The 19,283-nt window shown below is 42.8% G+C and overlaps 1 protein-coding gene across 13 annotated transcripts in view; it reads right to left on the bottom strand.

Moving 5' to 3' along the window:
- KIAA1217 (KIAA1217 ortholog) overlaps positions 1 to 19,283 on the bottom strand; it is a 330,492-nt gene that overhangs the window by 123,623 nt on the left and 187,586 nt on the right. The gene's annotated exons all lie outside the window — the stretch shown is intronic.

Below are 19,283 nucleotides of genomic sequence, written 5' to 3'. Positions count from 1 at the left end.
AGCATTTTAAACTTCCAGGGGGCATGTGGCTCCCCATGAACCATGCCTCCCAGCCATCATGGCCCTGTGGAGTGTCCCTTCCCACATGGAGTCTGGGCTTGGCCATGTGACCTGCTTTGGCCAATGGGACACTAGCAAGTGTGATGCAAAATGGAAGCTCGATATGAGTTTGCACAAGGGAGCTTGGCTTCGTGGTGAATGTGGTCTTGGACGCTCCCTCACGGAACCAAGCGTCCGTGGAGCCCAACCAAGGCCACATGAAGAAGAACGGAAGCCCTGACTGTCGGCCCCCGCTGAGCACCCATTCTCCAGCCAGGACCACTGGCCGGTCATGTGGGTGCACCATCTTGAGAGGGGAACCCTCAGTCCCAGGAGAGCTGTCCCAGCCGATGTCCCGTCGAACAGAAATGAGATGCCCCCTCCAAACACTGCCCAAATGGCAGAATCATGAGCAAATAAACAATTGTGGTTGTTTTAGGTCACTATGTTTAGGGTCACTTGTTCAGAGATAGATAACTGCGCCGGGATGGAAGATCCTGACATTTCGTTTGATTCCTACTTCTTGTGAGAATCTCCTGAGGCACTCTACCAGGACCAATAGGGTAATTTTTGGCAGGAGAGACTCAAAACAGAAGAGAATGTGACTTGTGCTTAAATATGGCAGTTCAGGTAACCAATTTATGTCCATCTCCTTCTGAAATTCCATTCAGATGACAATGAAGAATTTAAAAAGCATAAATCAAAGAATTAAGGGGAGGAGAGAGGAAACAACAGCAGACAAGAGAAAGCTGACACCTAGGCCTTCAAGCACAGAACTCTGCATAACTGCAGGGCCAGGGAAGTTCAGGAAAAGAGGCACCAGATCCTTCTGAAGCTAAGAATGCAGAGTGTGTGGGAAGCATGAGGGCCGGCTGAATCCTTGTAATGGTGCAGCGAGCTTCCTCCAGCCCCCCGTCTACCCCATTCAGCCAAGCGAGTCCCCAAAGCCACAGCAGAACCACTGAAGATGTTGAACCAACGGACTGGATTCTGGGTCACGAGGCACAGGGGAAGATGCATGAGGTGCCCTCTGACAAAATTCCGGCAAAGGGCTGACATCTTGGTCGGGAAACTGGAGGAAAGCTGACTGTCCTCCAAGAACAGACCAACAGATTTTTGAGGGTAAGGTTTAGATTCTGTCCGGTCACTCCATCGTGAAGCGCCCTGGGCCATATATAAAAGCTTCCAGTGAGTACGACCGTGCCTCGCTTATGCATGAACAGACTAGCAAGGGTTAATAGACATTTCATAAAGCCTCTTTCATGTGAGAAATAAACGGAAAACAGAAACTCAGAAGAGATGAGACAGTCCAAGAAAAGGCGAAATTTGGAGAGCAAGAGCGGGCTCTGGGGACCATGAGAACAGAAATGACAAATTCAGAGGAGAAGAAAAAGTTGACGAAATCTCAAAAAGGGCAGCAAAACGACTAAGAGAGGGGAAAAGGTGAGAACCAGTAAGAACAATAGAGAATTACTTCAGAGCCTCTCAATTTCTAATAATGGGGATTTGGGTAAGGAGGTCAGGAAAAACAGAGCAGTTTTCCAGAGGTATTATCAGATTTTTTTTTTCTCCCCAAACTGAAGGCCATGAGCTTGGAGACTGAAAGTGTTCATGAAATGCTCAACACACTCAGGCTTGTCACTGAGACGTTCCAGATGGCAGGGGAAAAACAGAGGTTCCTACAAGTTCCCAGCGGGTGTGGAGAAAAGTCACAAAGGAGCAGAAGTCAGAAGGGCATTCGCTTTCTTAACAGCAGCCCAGAAACCAAAGACAATGGAGACACAGCCTCGAAAATCCGGGAGGAAATATGTTTGATCTAAGTCTATATTTATCCAAACCATCAATCAAGTCTTTCATGAAAGTCAGCTTCCCAGCGAGGCCTCCCCTCACCACCTTCTCCAAAATTTCAGCACCCACTCTGTCTCGTATTTCATACCCCATCCCTGCTTCATTTTCTTCCTGAGTGTTTTTCACTATACACTATAACTCATAGTTTCATTATTACTACTGTTTATTGTCAGTCTCTCCTGCTGAAATGGAAGCTTCGTGAGGCCAGGGATTTTTTAAAAAAATATCCAGTTCCTCTTGTCTCCTTTTAATTTTTTTATTATGTAATTATTTATTTATTTATTGGCTGCACCTCATGGCTTGCGGAATCTTAGTTCCCGGCCAGGGACTGAATCCGCATCCTTGGCAGCGAAAGAGCAGAGTCCCAACCACTGGACCGCCAGGGAATTCTTTAAAAATGTTTTTTGTTGTTGATGTTCACCAGGGTATCCTTAGTACCTGTGATACTACCAATGATATAGTAGGTTCTTAATAAATATTTGTTGAATGAATGAATGACTGAATAAATGATTTATTAGTCATCCAAAAGGAATGTTCATTTTGGGATCCATCTGGGCTATAAGAGCTTTTGCTGCATGAGGTGAACAGCCTAGGAATCTCGTTCCTGGTTTGGATACACGAGAAGCACATTCTCAAGTGGCCATTTCCTTGATTGGAGTAGACCTTTTGAATGATACTTAGCGTCTTCAGAAAGTTAGTTTTCTAGAATTTCCATGCTGTTACACGTTTTTAAGTGTACAGAAAAAGCCTTTCAAGCCTGTCTGATCATAGATTGTGCAATGTCTTTGCCCCAAATGGGAGATGTGGTGACTGTCCATGTGATTGCTAATGTCATACCCAAAGGCCAAAACCACTCTTGAGGTCTGAGCCCCAACTATGCCTGGGTGGGGACCCTGTACATGGGCCACTAGTGGCCTCACTACAGTCAAATATCACGGCCTCATTCCACAAAAGGGCCTGGTTTTCATTCCCACATCTGCATTCTGTACGTGTGTGTGCTTGAAATAGAATTTGTAGGCTGATCTGAGTGAGAAAAACAATTGGGCTTACACTACAGTTACCTCAGGGTCTGGCTGGTGCAGCTGCCAGCTGGGTACACAAGTCCAGTTACAGATCATGAAAATCCAAAGAAGATGGAAAAGATGCTTTTACAAACAGGGGAGAATAGTCTTTTTACACTTGGTTCAGCCTGCCTTCTCAGTTCAGGAAAGGTATTTAGAAATGCTTAAACTCAGAAGGAATTCTCTTAATCTACGATGGCGTTTTGTTGGCACGGTGATGAGATTCAGCATGCTCTGGCATTCTTCCCTCGCTGAGTTAGTGCTGGCTGTTCCAGATTCAGAGGAAGTCTGAAGGACTTTAGATGATAAACTCCCTTTTTATGAGGAAGGGAAGAGGACATGGGAAATGCATTTATAGGATGTCTGCTGTGTGTCAGGAACGGTACACATGTAATTTCACTGAATCAGCATCTCTGATGAGGTCGCTGCTATGGCCCCATTTCACAGATAGGGAGAAGGAAGCTCAGAAGGTCCAAGTAACTTGCCACAAGTTACAGGTGGTAAAATGGCTTAACTAACTTATATATCCCACTTTGTCAATCCGCAGAAGCCACAATCTCTCCCTGGAAGCACACAGCCTCCAAAATTTTGCATTTAGCCACATCCATCTCCTCCAGTTGGCCTCTCTAGACCATCTTAGCTGTCCTCACACTTTTAGCCTGACCATCTGCTTGAAGATGTGGAAGCATGATGGGGGCAGCTTGGAAAAAATACTCCTGTCTTGAAGTCAACTGAAGTAAATGATGACACATGGTTAGAAATAATGCACATGCTGGGAGAGTAGGGGAAGGCCCAGAGCCCTGAAAGCGAGAGTGTTGAAAGGAATCTCAAAGCACTTGCAGACCTTCTGAGAAGCCTGAACACTTGGGGTCTTCCATCTCAATGGCTCTGCAAATGGAACGTGTGTTTGTCACCAAGAACTCTCGGTGACAGTCTGCAAAAAATTAAGTGCACTTGGCAGGTCACATCGTGTTACACATCCTCATAATTTTCTGAATCTCAGAATCCATTCCAGAATGCGGGACATCTTCTAAAATGCTCTTTATCTTCATATGGCATGCAAGGATTTTCACTGTGTGACCTTGCTAAGAACTGAATATTTATGTTCCTCCAAAATTCATGTTAAAATCCTAATGCCCACTGTGATGGCATTTGGAGGTGGGGCCTCTGGGAGGTAATTAGGTCATGAGGGTGGAGCCCCTTCCCCAATGGGATTAGCACTCTCATAAGAACAGACATGGCAGTGTTTCTTTTCTATCTCTGCCCTCTGGCTTGTGGAGATACAATGAGATGATGGCTAACTGCAAACCAGGAAGTGGGTCCTCCAGACACTTTGACCTTGGACTTCCCAGCCTCTGCAACTGTGGGAAATACATTGTTGTTTAAGACACCCTGTCTTCAGTAATTTGTCACAGCCGCCCAAACGAACTAAAACATACCTCAGTCTCCCATCGCTGCCTTATTACCCCAAATCACGCCACATTCCTAGGACATCATAGTTGTACTGGACATTTTGCTGCTCTGTGACTTTATGACGCATGCTCACTCCCCACGCTGTGCCAACCACTTGGGGGACTTTCCCACCACTTCTGCTTAGCACGTGCTCTATCTCTGAGCCAACTGCCCCAAACACCCCGCCAACACTTTTCCATTAAGAATTGAGGAACTTTTCTCAAATATGTCTTATTGAAATTGCAAGCATGGCTTTTGCATTTCTGCGAAATTCTGCATTACAATTAGCTGTATTCATCAAAGGGTAATAGATAGTAAAGTGTTAGGCACATAATAGATGCTCAGATATCTTTTAGTTGAAATGAATTCAATTCTCCCGGTAACGTGGCCAACTTAATCAGACGTAGGCTTGCCTTCTGGAATGCCTTCTACAATTTCCCCTAAATGGCATTTGCTGCCGGCAGATGATGGTGACAATTCCAAATGACCTAAATTCCTCTGCTTCTCCAAATCCAGTTTAAGACTAGGTGATCAATACGCATTGTAACTGGCAAATGGCTAATGCCCTAAAAATATAAAGAGCTCTCAGAGTACGTTCTGATGGAAAACTAACAATTTTCACCTTAATAAGAAAAACATAAATATTAAAATAATAAGATAGCTTTTATACCCATGAAATTAGCAAAAGTTTTTACAATAAAATAAACAGTGCTGACAGGAGCTGGGAAAATGAGTTCCCTCACAAACCACTGTTGGGAAAGAAAGTTGAAACCACTTCTCCAAAGAGCTATTTGTCAATATGTGTCAAAAGCCCCCAAAATACACATATCGTTTGAGCCAGTAATTCAACTTCTACACATTTATGCACAAAGATATACTTACCAGGATGCTCAATAAAGCATCATTTATAAGAATAAGCGGAGGCAGGGGGGAAGGAAGAGTGGATTCCAACATTAGAGGATTCATTTAATAAATCAATTCATATAATAAATCCATTCACTGGAACACTACACTGTTATCAAAAGGAATTCTAAAAGAAAATGGCAATGAGAAAAAAATTTGTATTTTGTCAAGTGGCAAAGTATGTTATAAAACAGAAAGGAACTAGATGTTAAAAAATCAATTAATCATCTTAATGGCAGTGATGGATCCAAGTTTTGTGGGTCCTGAAGCTTATTACAATTTTGAGGGACCTCCTTCAGAATAAGAATACAAAGTTAGAAACATAAAATTCATTATGAAAGTAAATCATTTATTTATAGGGGCCTGAACCTTGGTTTCATCAGGTTCATGGTTAAGTCTTCCTACTTGTTGAATGTCCAGAGAGGTTGTCTTTGGGTGGTAAGTTCTTGGGTGATGTTCTTTTCTTCATGATTTTCTATATTTTTTATATTTTCTCAAATTAGCATGCTTTGATTTGATCATCTTAAAAGATGACCCTCACAGATCTAAAGAGACTGGCCAATTAGGGTTCCTATTCAGTTAATTGGGTAAGTTTTTAAGCCAGAAGTGATGGGCCAAGGGAGGGGAACATATTAAACTATAAGTGGCGCTGGTAGAATGTAAATTGGCATCTGAAATGGGGAAGACATTGGTATTTAATACAAGCGAAAGATTCTAGGATAGTTAATGTCGTGGTGTTATCCTTAAGATGCTGAATTTAAGAGTCTTATGATTTAAAAAGAAGTGTAACGCACTGAGATGTACCTTGGACAGACTTGTAGAGATGGCTTTATTCATTCAAGAAAGCAGCCTCTATACTGTGCCAGGAATGGGAGGTACAGTGGTAAACCAAGGGTCACACCCTGCGTTCTAACCTACACAGTGGTTCCATAAATGACACTGTTATGTAGAAGTTAACAATTCAGGTCCAACACCAGCTGACATTTTGTTTCAGACACAGCAGCAATTTGAAGACCAGGTCACATGTGTTTCTTGAAAAGTCGGAAACATTTCACATCCCGGAGAGGACTCATGCTGCCACGCCCCTTCCCACGGAATAGCTTTTCAAGTAGATGACAAAGCAAGATGCTGAGCGTTGCCTTGCATGGAAGAAAAAGATAATAGAAAATCTGTTCTCCACAGGAAGTCTGGATGCTCTTTTTTTTGGGGGGGGCGGGGTGGGGAATAACTTTACTCTCAGATTTTAGTGTCTTTGATTTAGGTAAATACCAAATCTTTGCTGCAGTAACTGAAATGGATTATATCAATCAGATATTTTCTTATTTCTTTCAGACATGTGATATTTAAAGATAAGGCAAGGGCTTCCCTGGTGGCGCAGTGGTTGAGAGTCCGCCTGCCGATGCAGGGGACACAGGTTCGTGCCCCGGAACGGGAAGATCCCATATGCCACAGAGCGGCTGGGCCCGTGAGCCATGGCCGCTGAGCCTGCGCGTCCGGAGCCTGTGCTCCGCAACGGGAGAGGCCACAACAGTGAGAGGCCCGTGTACCGCAAAAAAAAAAAAAAAAAAAAAAAAGATAAGGCAAGACTTTGTTAAGTCTTTTAACTAATTTATCTTCTATGAGTTATAACTGGAGAACTATGAAGACCCTCTGGAAAGTCTTAATGAGGGACTGAAAAATTGCAACAGCAATTTTAAGTGAAATCCTAATTTAGAATGTGCTTTAAAGAATCATAATTGTGGAGCAACACATGTTAGAATCATGACAGGATGTGTTAAAAAGTAAGTTTGTATAAAAGTTAAATATGATAGAGTCTTGCCCACCCAACAACCTGACTGACAGCAGTCAGCGGACAGAGATCCTTCTGGGAGGTACTCATTCTTGACACAGAGTCTTAGTAACAGCACCATTAGTGCTTAATCCCTTAACTTGGTTTTGTTCCAGACAAATTAGTACAGTTGGGACTCAAGTGAAATGATAATACTGTTGAAGTGAGCATCCCAAAGCATTTCTCTAAAAAACACTGATACCTGTAGATAACTTTTGGAATTCAAGCTGTGTTAAAGACGTGCATATCTAAGATGCTGATTTCTGGTGCTATGAGCCAGTCCTTCCCAGTGGGTCTTACTGCCCTCTTACATGGAGAGTTAGACACTTGGCTATGAAGAGGTTACAGCACAAAGTCACTCAGAGCAACAGCAGTTGGGTCAATAATTTAATCTTAAAGCTTACTCAACAATTAAGGCAAAACATATTATAAGGACTTCCCTGGTGGTGCAGTGGTTGAGAATCCACCTGCCAATGCAGGGGACACAGGTTCGAGCCCTGGTCCGGAAAGATCCCACATGCCACGGAGCAACTAAGCCCATGCGCCACAAGTACTGAGCCTGCGCTCTAGAGCCTGTATGCCACAACTACTGAAGCCCGTGCACCTACAGCCTGAGCTCCGCAACAAGAGAAGCCACTGCAATGAGAAGCTCTCGCACCGCAACGAAGAGTAACCCCTGCTCACTGCAGCTAGAGAAAGCCCGCACGCAGCAACAAAGACCCAACACAGCCAAAAATAAATTAAAATAAATAAATTTAAAAAATAATAAAATAAAAAAAAGAATTAAAGAGAACTTTCTTAATGTGGTGAAAGGCATCCACCAAAAACCTCCAACAAGCATAGCACTCGATGATGAAATCTTAGAGGCATTCTCTTCAAATTCAGAATTTTTGCTATCGTTGCAGCTAAAGTCCCAGTTAATACAAGAAAAAGAAATACAAGGCATATGGATTGGAAGGGATCACCAAAATTGTGATTATTCTCAGATGATGCAACAGAGAATCCAAGGAAACCTGCAGACACAGTGTTAGAACTCATAAGGATTCAATATGACTGAATAATGTAAGATCAATATAGAGACTCAAAAGCAACCCCCAATACTAGAAAAAAATCAGAGAATATAGTTTGATAAAAACATACCACTTATGGGCTTCCGTGGTGGTGCAGTGGTTGAGAATCTCCCTGCCAATTCAGGGGACACGGGTTCGAGCCCTGGTCTGGGAAGATCCCACATGCCGCGGAGCAACTGGGCCCGTGAGCCCACGATTACTGAGCCTGTGCGTCTGGAGCCTGTGCTCCGCAACAAGAGAGGCCGCGATAGTGAGAGGCCCGCGCACCGCGATGAAGAGTGGCCCCCGCTCGCCACAACTGGAGAAAGCCCTCGCACAGAAACGAAGACCCAACGCAGCATAAATAAATAAATAAATACATTTAAAAAAAATACATACCACTTATAACAATATGTCGATTTTGAGGAACAACAGTTAGAGGGAGTATTTTCCTACCAGATATCAACACTGTTAGGACAGTGTGGTTCTGGCACAGGGATAGAACAAACAGGACTATGGAACAAAATAGATTGCCTAGAAGAAGACACAGGTTTTATGAAAGCTTGGTATGACTGAGGTGGTGGTACAAGTCCATGGAGAAACAACTACTCAATAAACAGTGTCAGGAGAATTGGTGCAACATATGGAAAAAGTAAAAAATATCCTTTCCTTACAACATAAGTAAAATAAATTCCTAATGGACTAAAGACCTACGTGTGAGAAGCTAAACTATGAAATAAAATAAAACATGGTGTTGTATCCTTGCATACTGGTAGAGGGAAAGACTTTTAAAAGAAATAAAAACTATAAACCACAGAGAAAAGTATTGCCTTTTTTTTTTTTTTTTTTTTGGTTGCACCACATGGTTTTCTGGGTCTTAGTTCCCCGACCAGGGACTGAACCTGGGCCCTCGGCAATGAAAGTGCAGAGTCCTAACCACTGGACTGTCAGGTAACTCCCAGAAAGTATTGCTTAATTAAAATGAATATTCTGTACTACAAAAGACACTGAGAACAAAGTAAAGAAGACAAACCAGAGTCTGAAAGAAGATAGTTACAACTCACATGCTCTACCAGGGATTAGTAGTCCGAATAATTAAAGAACCCTCATAAATCAATAAGAAAATAGAAAATGGGCAATAGTGGATATGCAAAAATGGATATAAATAGGCAACTCATGGCAGAAGAAACCCCAGCAGGCAATAAATATAAAAATGCCCAATCTCACTAGTGATTATGGAAATAAAAATGGAAAAATTGATGTACTATTTTATACCCACCAGATAGGCAAAAGTCAGTAAATCCAATAACCTCAATTACTGGTGAAGTCACGGGAAAATGGGGTCTGTTATTCACTGCTGGTGAAAGTGCAAATTTGCACAATCATTTTAGGACACCTGGTGAAATGTCAGATGTGCATACTGTAAGCTGGCTATTTCTTGTAAATTATCCATCACAGATAAAAATCTCATGTGTGGTCACCGGCTGCATGGTGCTCATTGTGGCACTATTTCTCATTGATTTGTTCTCAGTGGTTCATTCATATAATGGAATTGTCAACAACAGTTATAATGAATGAAGTAGAACCACATCTACCAACATGGATAAATCTCCAAAAGGTAAAGTTGAGTGAACACAGAAAGTTACAAAAGGATACATGCAGTATGATCCCATTTATGTAAAGTTTTATAACACACAAAATATTAATGTATGTTGTTTATGCGTGTACCAAATATAGCACAAGCACCAAAACGTGCATGGCAGTTATACTCTCCAACTGCAGGTGTCGGTTAGCTCTGGGAAAGAAGAAGGAGGGAGGAGAGAAGATGGGGTTTTACATTTTACTTCTTTAAAAACATATGAAGCCTGAAGCTATTATAGAAATATTACCTTTCTTTTTAAAATTTGAGGGCCACCAGAGGTCAGCCTAACTATATTTTGATAAGCTTTGGGTGGGGGGGGATAAAAAAATAAAATTTGACAACTTACATAGCACTTGCTGTGTGCCAGGCACTGATCTAAACCTTCTCCAAACAGATTAACTCATTTAATCTTCTTTATGAGGTTGCTATTGTAATTATCCCCATTTTACAGATGAGGAACACTGAGGCAAAGAGAAGTAACCTGTATGACTCACCCAGCTAATGATCTTAACCACTGTGCCACTCTACCTCTTAGGTGTCAAACAGATGCAAGTATCTGTTTAATTTTGGTAATGTCTACTGTATTATTATATTGTTAGGTTTTCTGTACTTTTTCCAACCAAAAAAATTAAAGAATAAATCATTTTTTTAAATGTTAAAATAATACTATCTAAATAGTGTTGTTTCCACAGAGCACCCAGATCTGACCTAGGAGCTTAAACCTGGATGTAGTTATGGAAATTTGGAAGTTTTCCTTGGCTTTTGATAAAAAAGTGGGTGTCGAAATTCTATAATACAGACCCAAAGAGTAAAGGCCACAAAAGGAAGCAGATTTTCTTGAAGAACACAAGTATAAAAGTACAATAATCATGGTCCCAGAAAAAAATTAATTGGCCTTTTATGGATATGAAAAGTGCAACTTTTACAGAATTTCCAATGAATGTTTCCAAGTATCAGAAAGACTTTGACTATAAATCAAAAATGTATATATACCCATCCCACTAGGAGATTTATACATTGTGCATGGTCTTCAATCATACTGATTCGTAGATTTAAGCCCAGAGATTATGGATATTAGTGAGAAACCATCTGAGTTAATCGGAAATTTATTTTCTTCTATGCTAAATTATTAGTGTCTTACATAATAATAACCAGTAACTATTATGGATGAATGAATATATGTTTAGAAAACTTTTCAGTATGAAATATTGGTTTTTATATAAATTACATGTAGATTTAAAAATACCCACCCATATATAGTGTTATGAATTTTATTGTTCATAATTTCTTTTATTTTCTATTATTATATGAAAATTATTCTACTCGAAAAGATACAACCTGTCCGGTCCCTGAACTGGGGAAGAAAGACAGTGGGAGGTGTTGATAGGACAAACTTCTTTTTTCCTCTGGTAAGCAAACCTCAGGATCGTCAACAATTTCCAGAGGAAACTTTCAGGGTAAATGGGAACCGTGCTGCTTCCTTATACTTTTACGCCCTAAGTCACACAAATGACGAAAAATAAAAATTATCCTTTGATGACAAATGTTGTAAACAAATGCCAGTAGACCGATATCTGTGGATTCCATTTCATTAGACAGACTCCCCACTTTTTCAAATGCATGTTTTAGAAGCAGTAACTGTGGGATGCTCGGACCCCAAAGAGCCTTCGGTACTACCTCTTCCTACATCCTTCTCTTGCTCACTCTCATTCCTGGACTCCACATCTTGGTCTCCTCTGGAGGCCCAGCCTTCCGCCGGGGCTCTTGGCCCCAGTAATTCTAGTCTCTGTCCATCTGTGACTCTCATGGGACTCATCTGTTCCCCAGAGCCTCAGTGAAATATCTGGGGGATAAAACCCATCTGTCTGCAAGCAGCTGGCCTTTGCCACCCTCAGGCCTGGGGTGGGGGGCACCCACGCAGGTAATGGAGCCAGAAAGCCGGGAGGACCTTGGTCGAAGGGTGATACTCTGAGCACAGGCAGCTACTGACGAATATTCCAGAACACTCACATCTCACTCTTTGCTTTTCTGCTCCCAGGTCTGTGGAGAAGGCGATGCAGTTGGAAATATGACTGACTGGGAGATGAGGCACGCACTGAGTGGCTGGTCCTCCTCGGGGCTGCTTTTTCTCAGCTTCTTAGGTGTCAAGGGCGAGGCTCAGAACTTTTTGTAGAGTGGTGAGAAAGAGGGCATGGGCCATTAGGGGAATTCACATCTCACCGGCCTTCATTTCAAAGCTCTTAAACAAGAGACTTGCTCCGTCACATGAGAAACATAAAGGAACTAACCCATCCACTGCCAGCTCTCATAGGAATGATCAGCTTCCCTCAATGCCTGTGATCTGATTCTTTTTAGTTGAAGCATAGTTGATTTACAGGGCTGCGTTAATTTCTGCTGTGCAGCAAAGTGATTCAGTTACACACGTCTGTATCTGATGGAAGGGAAGGGCTTAGGTTTAAGTCCTGATGGAATGAGGGTTGAATTACGTGCTGGATGAGGAGGTGGCAGAGGGGCCCTGTCCCGGGGGCTACACTTTGGAGCACCCCCTCACCCCCACATCGGCATGTGCACCCCAAGTGCTGAGGGGGGGATCTAGGCTCGGACGCCTGCAGGGCACGTTGAGGGAGCTTGTGTTTGCAGTCGGGCATCACTCACAAGTGAAATGAGAAAAGAGCCGGAGAGTCAGGAGGAAGGGGCACTGCTGCAGGTAGGGGGTGAGGGGGACCCCCCTTTGCCTCATGATCCAGCAGAGGACTCTGAGAATTTCAAAAACACTAGAAGCAAAACTGCCTTTCTACGTTGTTACAAAGGTATACTGGTCAAAGCGTGAGAGGCTGGAACATATTCTATCTAATAGTTTGTCGGCTTGATTTACAGCTTTAAAGATATTTAGACACACAGTATGGGAGCCTCTGTGATCTTGCCCCAGGCAGGCTCTGTGACACAGAAGGATGAGGAACGTTTCCTGAACACTGGCCTCAGCGCTAGGAATGGAATCTTCTATCGACAGGTGATTTTACATTTATTGTTTGAGCGGTCCTCACGCACCAGGGTAACTGAGTGTCTTCTACCTCTCCAGAGATTTGCTTACTTTCTTTTTGGTTGAATGTTGGCAGGAAAGCTGAGTCACGCTGAGCTGCTTTTAGTGTCCCCACGCTGTATACACTGATGAACTGCTTCGGTGACTATTTAAGCTTCACATGTTTACCATGATGAGTATGTGCTAATCATTCTGTTGTTTGTTCACCACTGGGTTCTTCTGAGCTTTTCAATAGGCTTTCCCAGGCTGTAATAAATGTTCCCCAACCCCACGACAGGCCACAGCTGCGCTATGGACCCTCCCAGACAAATCCAGCTGGACTCCAGCCTGGAGTGGGCAGTGATGGAGCGAGAGGTGGGTGAGGCCCTTCCAAGGACTGTCCCTGGCCGCCTGCCTGCTCCCCTCTCCCTGTGTCTTTCCTGCTGCTCCTCCTGTGTCCTTGGGCCCAGGCCAGAGGGTGTGCTCTTCTGGAAGCCTCTTCTGTGTCTCCTGTCTTTGGCCCTCTCCGCACCCTGCCCCTCTGGGGAGATCTGGAATGCCCTCCTCTCAGCCCTGGCCAGAGGAATAAAGGGGGTCCTGAGAGACACGGCATTCTCTAAGGGCCGGATGGGCGCTCAGGATCACAGTCGTGTGTTCAAGGGTGTGAGCCACGGAGAAGAGAGAACGGGGTTGAGATGGACCTGCCGGTCAAGTGTGCCAACCTAGGTCACTTGGTGGCCCTTGTCCTGGTTGGAAGGGGGGTTTACAAAGCTTTTGTAAGGTTTATCTAATCTCTGACAGAGGTATTCTTGTATGCCTGTTCTTGCTTTACAAGCAAGTGGAAAAAGAGAGTTGCTGCCAGTGGAATTCTAGGTGCAAGAGGGTAACAAGATGAAGCCACAGTCTCTCCCCCCAAAGGCCCTGCCTCCAGCCCGCAGTGGCTGGCTCTGGGCACTGGTTCCCATGACATGAATTTCCAGGGCTGGGCTGGACAATCTGAGCTTTCCAGTCTGCCCTCAAAAGACCCCAAGAGACTTTATCGTACCTTTACCTTCTGTTTCCTCTGGTACTTGCTGAAGAGGCATTTAAGAGACATGACACATGGCTATTTCCTCTTCCTCCCCATTTCCCTTTGAAGTTTCAGTGCTGCCTTTTGAAAGTAGCTTCTGTTCTCCACCACACGATCACAATAAAGAACAGATGTCCGAGGGTGGCAAAAGTAGCTCTGGGAGTGGTGGCTGGGAAGGGACGGTGATGACAAAGTGGTCCTGCTCAGATCCATGTCCCCAGGTCTTCCCATCACTGCCAGCAAAATACAAGCCCTGCTTCCAGACGTACCATCAATAACCTTTCTCCCTGCTTTCAGAGGTAAGAGTCCCCCCACCCCACCCCTAAATGCCTCAAGCTCAAAATGACAATTGTTGGTATTCCTACTGAAAGCCCTGGGAAAGAAGTGATAAGCCCATAATACCTCTACTTGCTTTAAGAGCTAAAGAATTTATCAAGCAATCGTCTTGGGCTGCCCCATCACAACAGGCATTGGACAAGTAGAGTCCCTCCCCTAGGCTGGAAGTCACCTGGAGAAACAAGACCCAACCCAAATTACTATCACATCCAGGCATCTGTGCATTCTCCTGGCTTTATCTTCTATAATAGCAGTTCAACTGATACATAAGCATTATGCTTTAAAACAAGCATAACAGAAGGCAGAATCATAGACTCTGTACCCTTTCCACAGGAGGAGTACATCAACCTACACAGTGTGTTTGTGCCGTTTAAAACAACTAACAGCAGAAGCAGACTGAATTGTTATTTTGGTCCCACAATGAAAACTTTAGGAAGGGAGAAACGTTGGTGAAACTCGGGGCTGTTTCAGATTTAAAGCAGCAGCACTGAATTCACTTAAGCAGAATTAGCATGAAAGACAGATTTCGGTCCTTCTAGAAATACTTATTGAGTACCTGGGTGTAATACAGGTAAGCTGTACAATGGTAAGCTCAGAGATCTGAGTTTCTACTGATGTACAAAAGTTTCCTAACAGTCTTTTTTTTTTGGCTGTGTTGGTCTTTGTTGTTGCGCGCGGGCTTTCTCTAGTTGCGGCGAGCAGGGGCTACTCTTCGTTGCGGTGCACCGGCTTTCTCACTGCGGTGTTTCTCTTTGTTGCAGAGCATGGGCTCTGGGTGCGCGGGCTTCAGTAGTTGTGGCACGTGGGCTCAGTAGTTGTGGCTCGCGGGCCGTAGAGCGCAGGCTCAGTAGTTATGGTGCATGGGCTTAGTTGCTCTGCGGCATGTGGGATCTTCCCAGACCAGGGCTTGAACCCAGGTCCCCTGTATTGGCAGGCAGATTCTTAACCACTGTGCCACTAGGGAAGCCCTCTACTGATGTACAGTAGACAATAAGCTCATAGACGAGACAGTGGAGAATGTGTCAAATAACAGGGAGTAAAATAAAACAGAGTGTGGGGGGCAGAGAGAAGGGGGGCGGGAGTGGGGCATTGCTATTTTATTCCCAGTAGTTGGATGTCCTGCTGATAAGATATTTGAAAGAAGGGTGGGAGCAAGGCTTGCAGATATCTGGGCGAAGAACAATCCAGACAGAGAGAGGAGCAAGTTTTCTTAGGGCAGGAGTGTGCCTGGTGCGTCCCAGGAACAGTAAAGGACTAGTGTGTTTGGAGGAGAGTTCGAGAGGTAGTGAATGGATGAGATGAGATTAGGAAGGAAGCAAGTGGTCAGACAGTGTACACCCTTAACTCTCGATAAGCTAGGAAAACAACAGAGGGTTATGAGTAGAGGTGAGACAAGGTGAAGGTGTGATTTATTTACGCGGGCTGCTTTGTTAAGAACTGACTAAATAGGACAAGGGTTAACTTCAGGAGACCACAGGAATTATGGTGGTTTGGACCTGGGCAGAGTATTAGAGGTGGTAAAAAGTGGTCAGATTTCTGGATATAGTATGAAAGGAGAGTGAATAGGATTTCCCGACAGATTGGATGTGAAATGAGATTTTAAAAAAAAAAAAAAGAGTCAAGGAAAATGACAGGGTTTTGGTGTGAGCAGCTAGCAGGGGAGGGCTGCAATGGACTGATGCTGGAGAAGCAGGTTTTGTTGGGGGAATTAGAAGTTCAGTTTTAGACCTGTTAAGGGTGAGATGTCAAGTAGGTGATGTGAAATATGTATCTGGGAACTTCAGGGGAGAGGTCTGGGCCAGAGGGGTCATTATCATTGTTATGCACTGAATGTTTGTGTCCCCCCAAAATTCATATGTTGAAGCCCCAAACCTTAATGTGACAGTTTTTGGAGGTGGGGCCTTTGGGAGGTGATTAGGTCTGGATGAGGGCATGAGGGTGGGGCTCTCATGAAGGGATTAGAGAGCTTACCTTCTTTCTCTCGCCATGCATAGGCACCAAGGAAAGGTCATGGATGGGTACACTGAGAAGGTGGCCATCTGCAAGCCAGGAAGAGAGGCCTCACCAGAACCTGACCATGCTGGCCCCGATCTTGGATTTCCAAGCCTCCAAACTGTGAGGAAATACATTTCCACTGTTTAAGCCACTGAGTTTATGGTATTTTGTCATGACAGCCTGAGCTGACCAAGACAATCATATAGGTGACATGTGGCACCAGGAGGCTTGATCAGACCACTGAGGGCACTAGCATAGCTGAGAACAGAAGTGGTCTGGGGGCTGAGGCCAGTGTTTAAGGGTGAGAAATTGAAAAGGAGTCAACAAAGAATATCTAAGAGGAGCGGCCGGTGAGGTCAGAAGATGGCTGAGAGTGAGAGGCGTCCAGGAAGCCAGGAGAAGTTCATGTCTTAAGGACAGGAAGTCCTAGCATGTCGAGTGCTCACAAGTCAGATGAAAAGAGGGCTGACTTACACGGGGCGGTCACTGGTGGCCTTGACCACTGCTGTTTTTATGGAGTGGTGGGACTAAAGTTCTGAATGGACAGGTTCAAGAGAAACCACAGGAGAGGAATTGGAGACAGTGCTTATAGAGAACTTTCTAGTCATTCTGTCACGTAGCTGGAAGGTGATTTTGTAAAATATGGAGAACTTAAGCTAAAGCATTGGGTAATCCAGTCTCAAAATAGTCCCAAAGGATTGCGGAAGACTGTCAAAGCAAGTCATATGAGACACTGCTCAAATGCCGTCAGTAATACGAGAAATATTTTTAGAAGATTCAGATTTCTTTTTTTTTTTGACCAAACATTTTTGTGGTATTGTTACAACCTTAATGGAAAATTATAACAAATGTAAAAAATTGCAAGGGATCTTTTAGAATTCTGCAGACACAAACAACTTTTAGTCACAGTGGTATCTGGCAATCCAGCTAGAGCTTGTTTCTTCACAGATATTACTAATCTACCCTGGGCGATGACTTCTCTTGTTTACAAGGCATGTTCTGTGCATGAGTTGGATGTTACCTCCATGATCTCTGTGGTATGCTTGGCCAGAAGCAAAAGCATCAATTTCCATTAGCAACTTCCTACTGATATGTCTAGTCTCCAGTTCTAAAGAGAAACTAAAAATATTCAGTGTTCACAGCTAGACACAAGGAAACATCCTAGTGTCTGTTTAGATGTGAGATGCGATGCAAATAGAAAAATAATCACATTGGAGTTTTAATTTTCCATTGTTTTCTTTTTCTCCGTCCGAATAGGGTTGCCTAAGATTACTGAGTGATGCTTGCAAATATAATGGAAAAGGTTGTCCCAATTAGGAAAATCACATATGTGCATATGCACATATACATGCATACACACAATTTCTCATAATAAATAACCAAGGAGTAATTATTAATATTATGAAAGAATTCACCAAGCATACCTTTTAAGTAGTAATTAGTACTCAAATGCACTTAAAATCACAATTATAAATTATTTGACCAAGGGTCTTGGGAATGTTAGTGAAATAAAGGGGATAAACCAATCAATTTAAAGCTAAAAGGTAAGATTCAGTAACAATTCAAAACAAAACAAAAAAAATGGTCTTAAGAATCTCAAAAACATATACTCCTTGCATTCCAAAGTACCTGTCATTTGTTCTATTCCATCTCCTTGAGAGTTAGGCTGACCTCTTTGTATCCTTCTGTATACTCTGCATTCAGTAAGTACTCAGTAGCATATAGCAGAAAATTTAAAAAATGTGTCCATTTAAATAGAAAAATATTGATGAATTTGAGAAGAGTTGCTTTCTCAGGAACAGATTTATTAATTAAAGTGTGGTTTATTTGACTACGTTAGATGGGATTTCAGCCTTAACTTGACCTGACACATACATCTTGCTGATATCTTTACTGAGTTCAGTTCTACTGGTATTTTTTTTTAATAGAGGGTCCCTCTCTTAAATAGTAAATTTAAAAAAAAAAGAGTTTCGCAGTGAGTCTTGTACATGCCAGAAGGCATTAAGAATGCCTCATTCACAAAAGAGGAAAAGAAAACATGCTCAAAGGACTTTCAGAAACAGATATTTTTGGTACTTTGGAGGAAAAAATTACAATTTGTCAATAAAGAGTGGAAGGAAGAGAAATGTGGCTTTTATGCTGAGAAACAAAATTCAGGGTTATCCAGTTTCTAATTCCTGTGCCAAACCTGCTGTTCTAGATGACCATGGTCCAATCATTTAATCCTCTAACTTGCTCATCTGAAAATTCTATAAACTTGCAATTCTTCAAATATTATCCAATTACTTTTGGCTATTTGATTTTCACTTAATTTAAGGGATGAAACGTAAGTGATGGAGAACATCTCCAAACTTTAAAATCAAAGTTCCCTTTTCAACGTGGAGGAATATGTAAACAAAATTGTAAATTGTTACTGTTAATGAAGACCCAAGGAAACTGCCGATGTGGCTCCAAACTTTGCCATTAAAATGTTGCATGATCTTGAAAGTTATCTAATGAGTCTTTTTGCAAAACAGCTTTATTGAGGGAAAATAACATACAATAAATTGTACGTATTTAAAATGTACAAACTTGGAAAGTTCTGATATACGCATATACCCATGAAACTATCACCACAATGAGGATAATAAATACCTGATTGCTCCCAAATATTCCCTCGTCCCCTTTGTGATCCTCGTCATCCCCTGAGCAACCACTGATCTGCTTTCTGTCACTATGGAAATCATTTTGGGATCGGACCCATTGTATATAGGTGTAACGTGCAAGAAAATAAATTTTCCCCCCTGTTGACTCCTACTTCATGGAATCAAATAAAATAATGTATGTAAAAGTGTTTTCAAATATAAACAACTACGTTATCTACTCCAGTTCGTTAATTCATTCAACATGTACTTACTGAGCAGCTAACTATACGTAGGCACCATATTAGGAGCTTGTAAAAGAGCAGCAAACGAAACAAGACATTTGCTCTCTTGGATCCTTTACGCGAGTTGGGGAGAGTCAGGGATGTGCTAGTACACACACAAGCATATACCACGTCAG

Source organism: Mesoplodon densirostris, chromosome 4, assembly GCF_025265405.1.
Source record: "Mesoplodon densirostris isolate mMesDen1 chromosome 4, mMesDen1 primary haplotype, whole genome shotgun sequence".
NCBI classification, from domain to species: Eukaryota; Metazoa; Chordata; class Mammalia; order Artiodactyla; family Ziphiidae; genus Mesoplodon; species Mesoplodon densirostris.
Note: the sequence above shows the minus strand (reverse complement) of the source record. Positions and strands in the feature narration are given on the sequence as shown.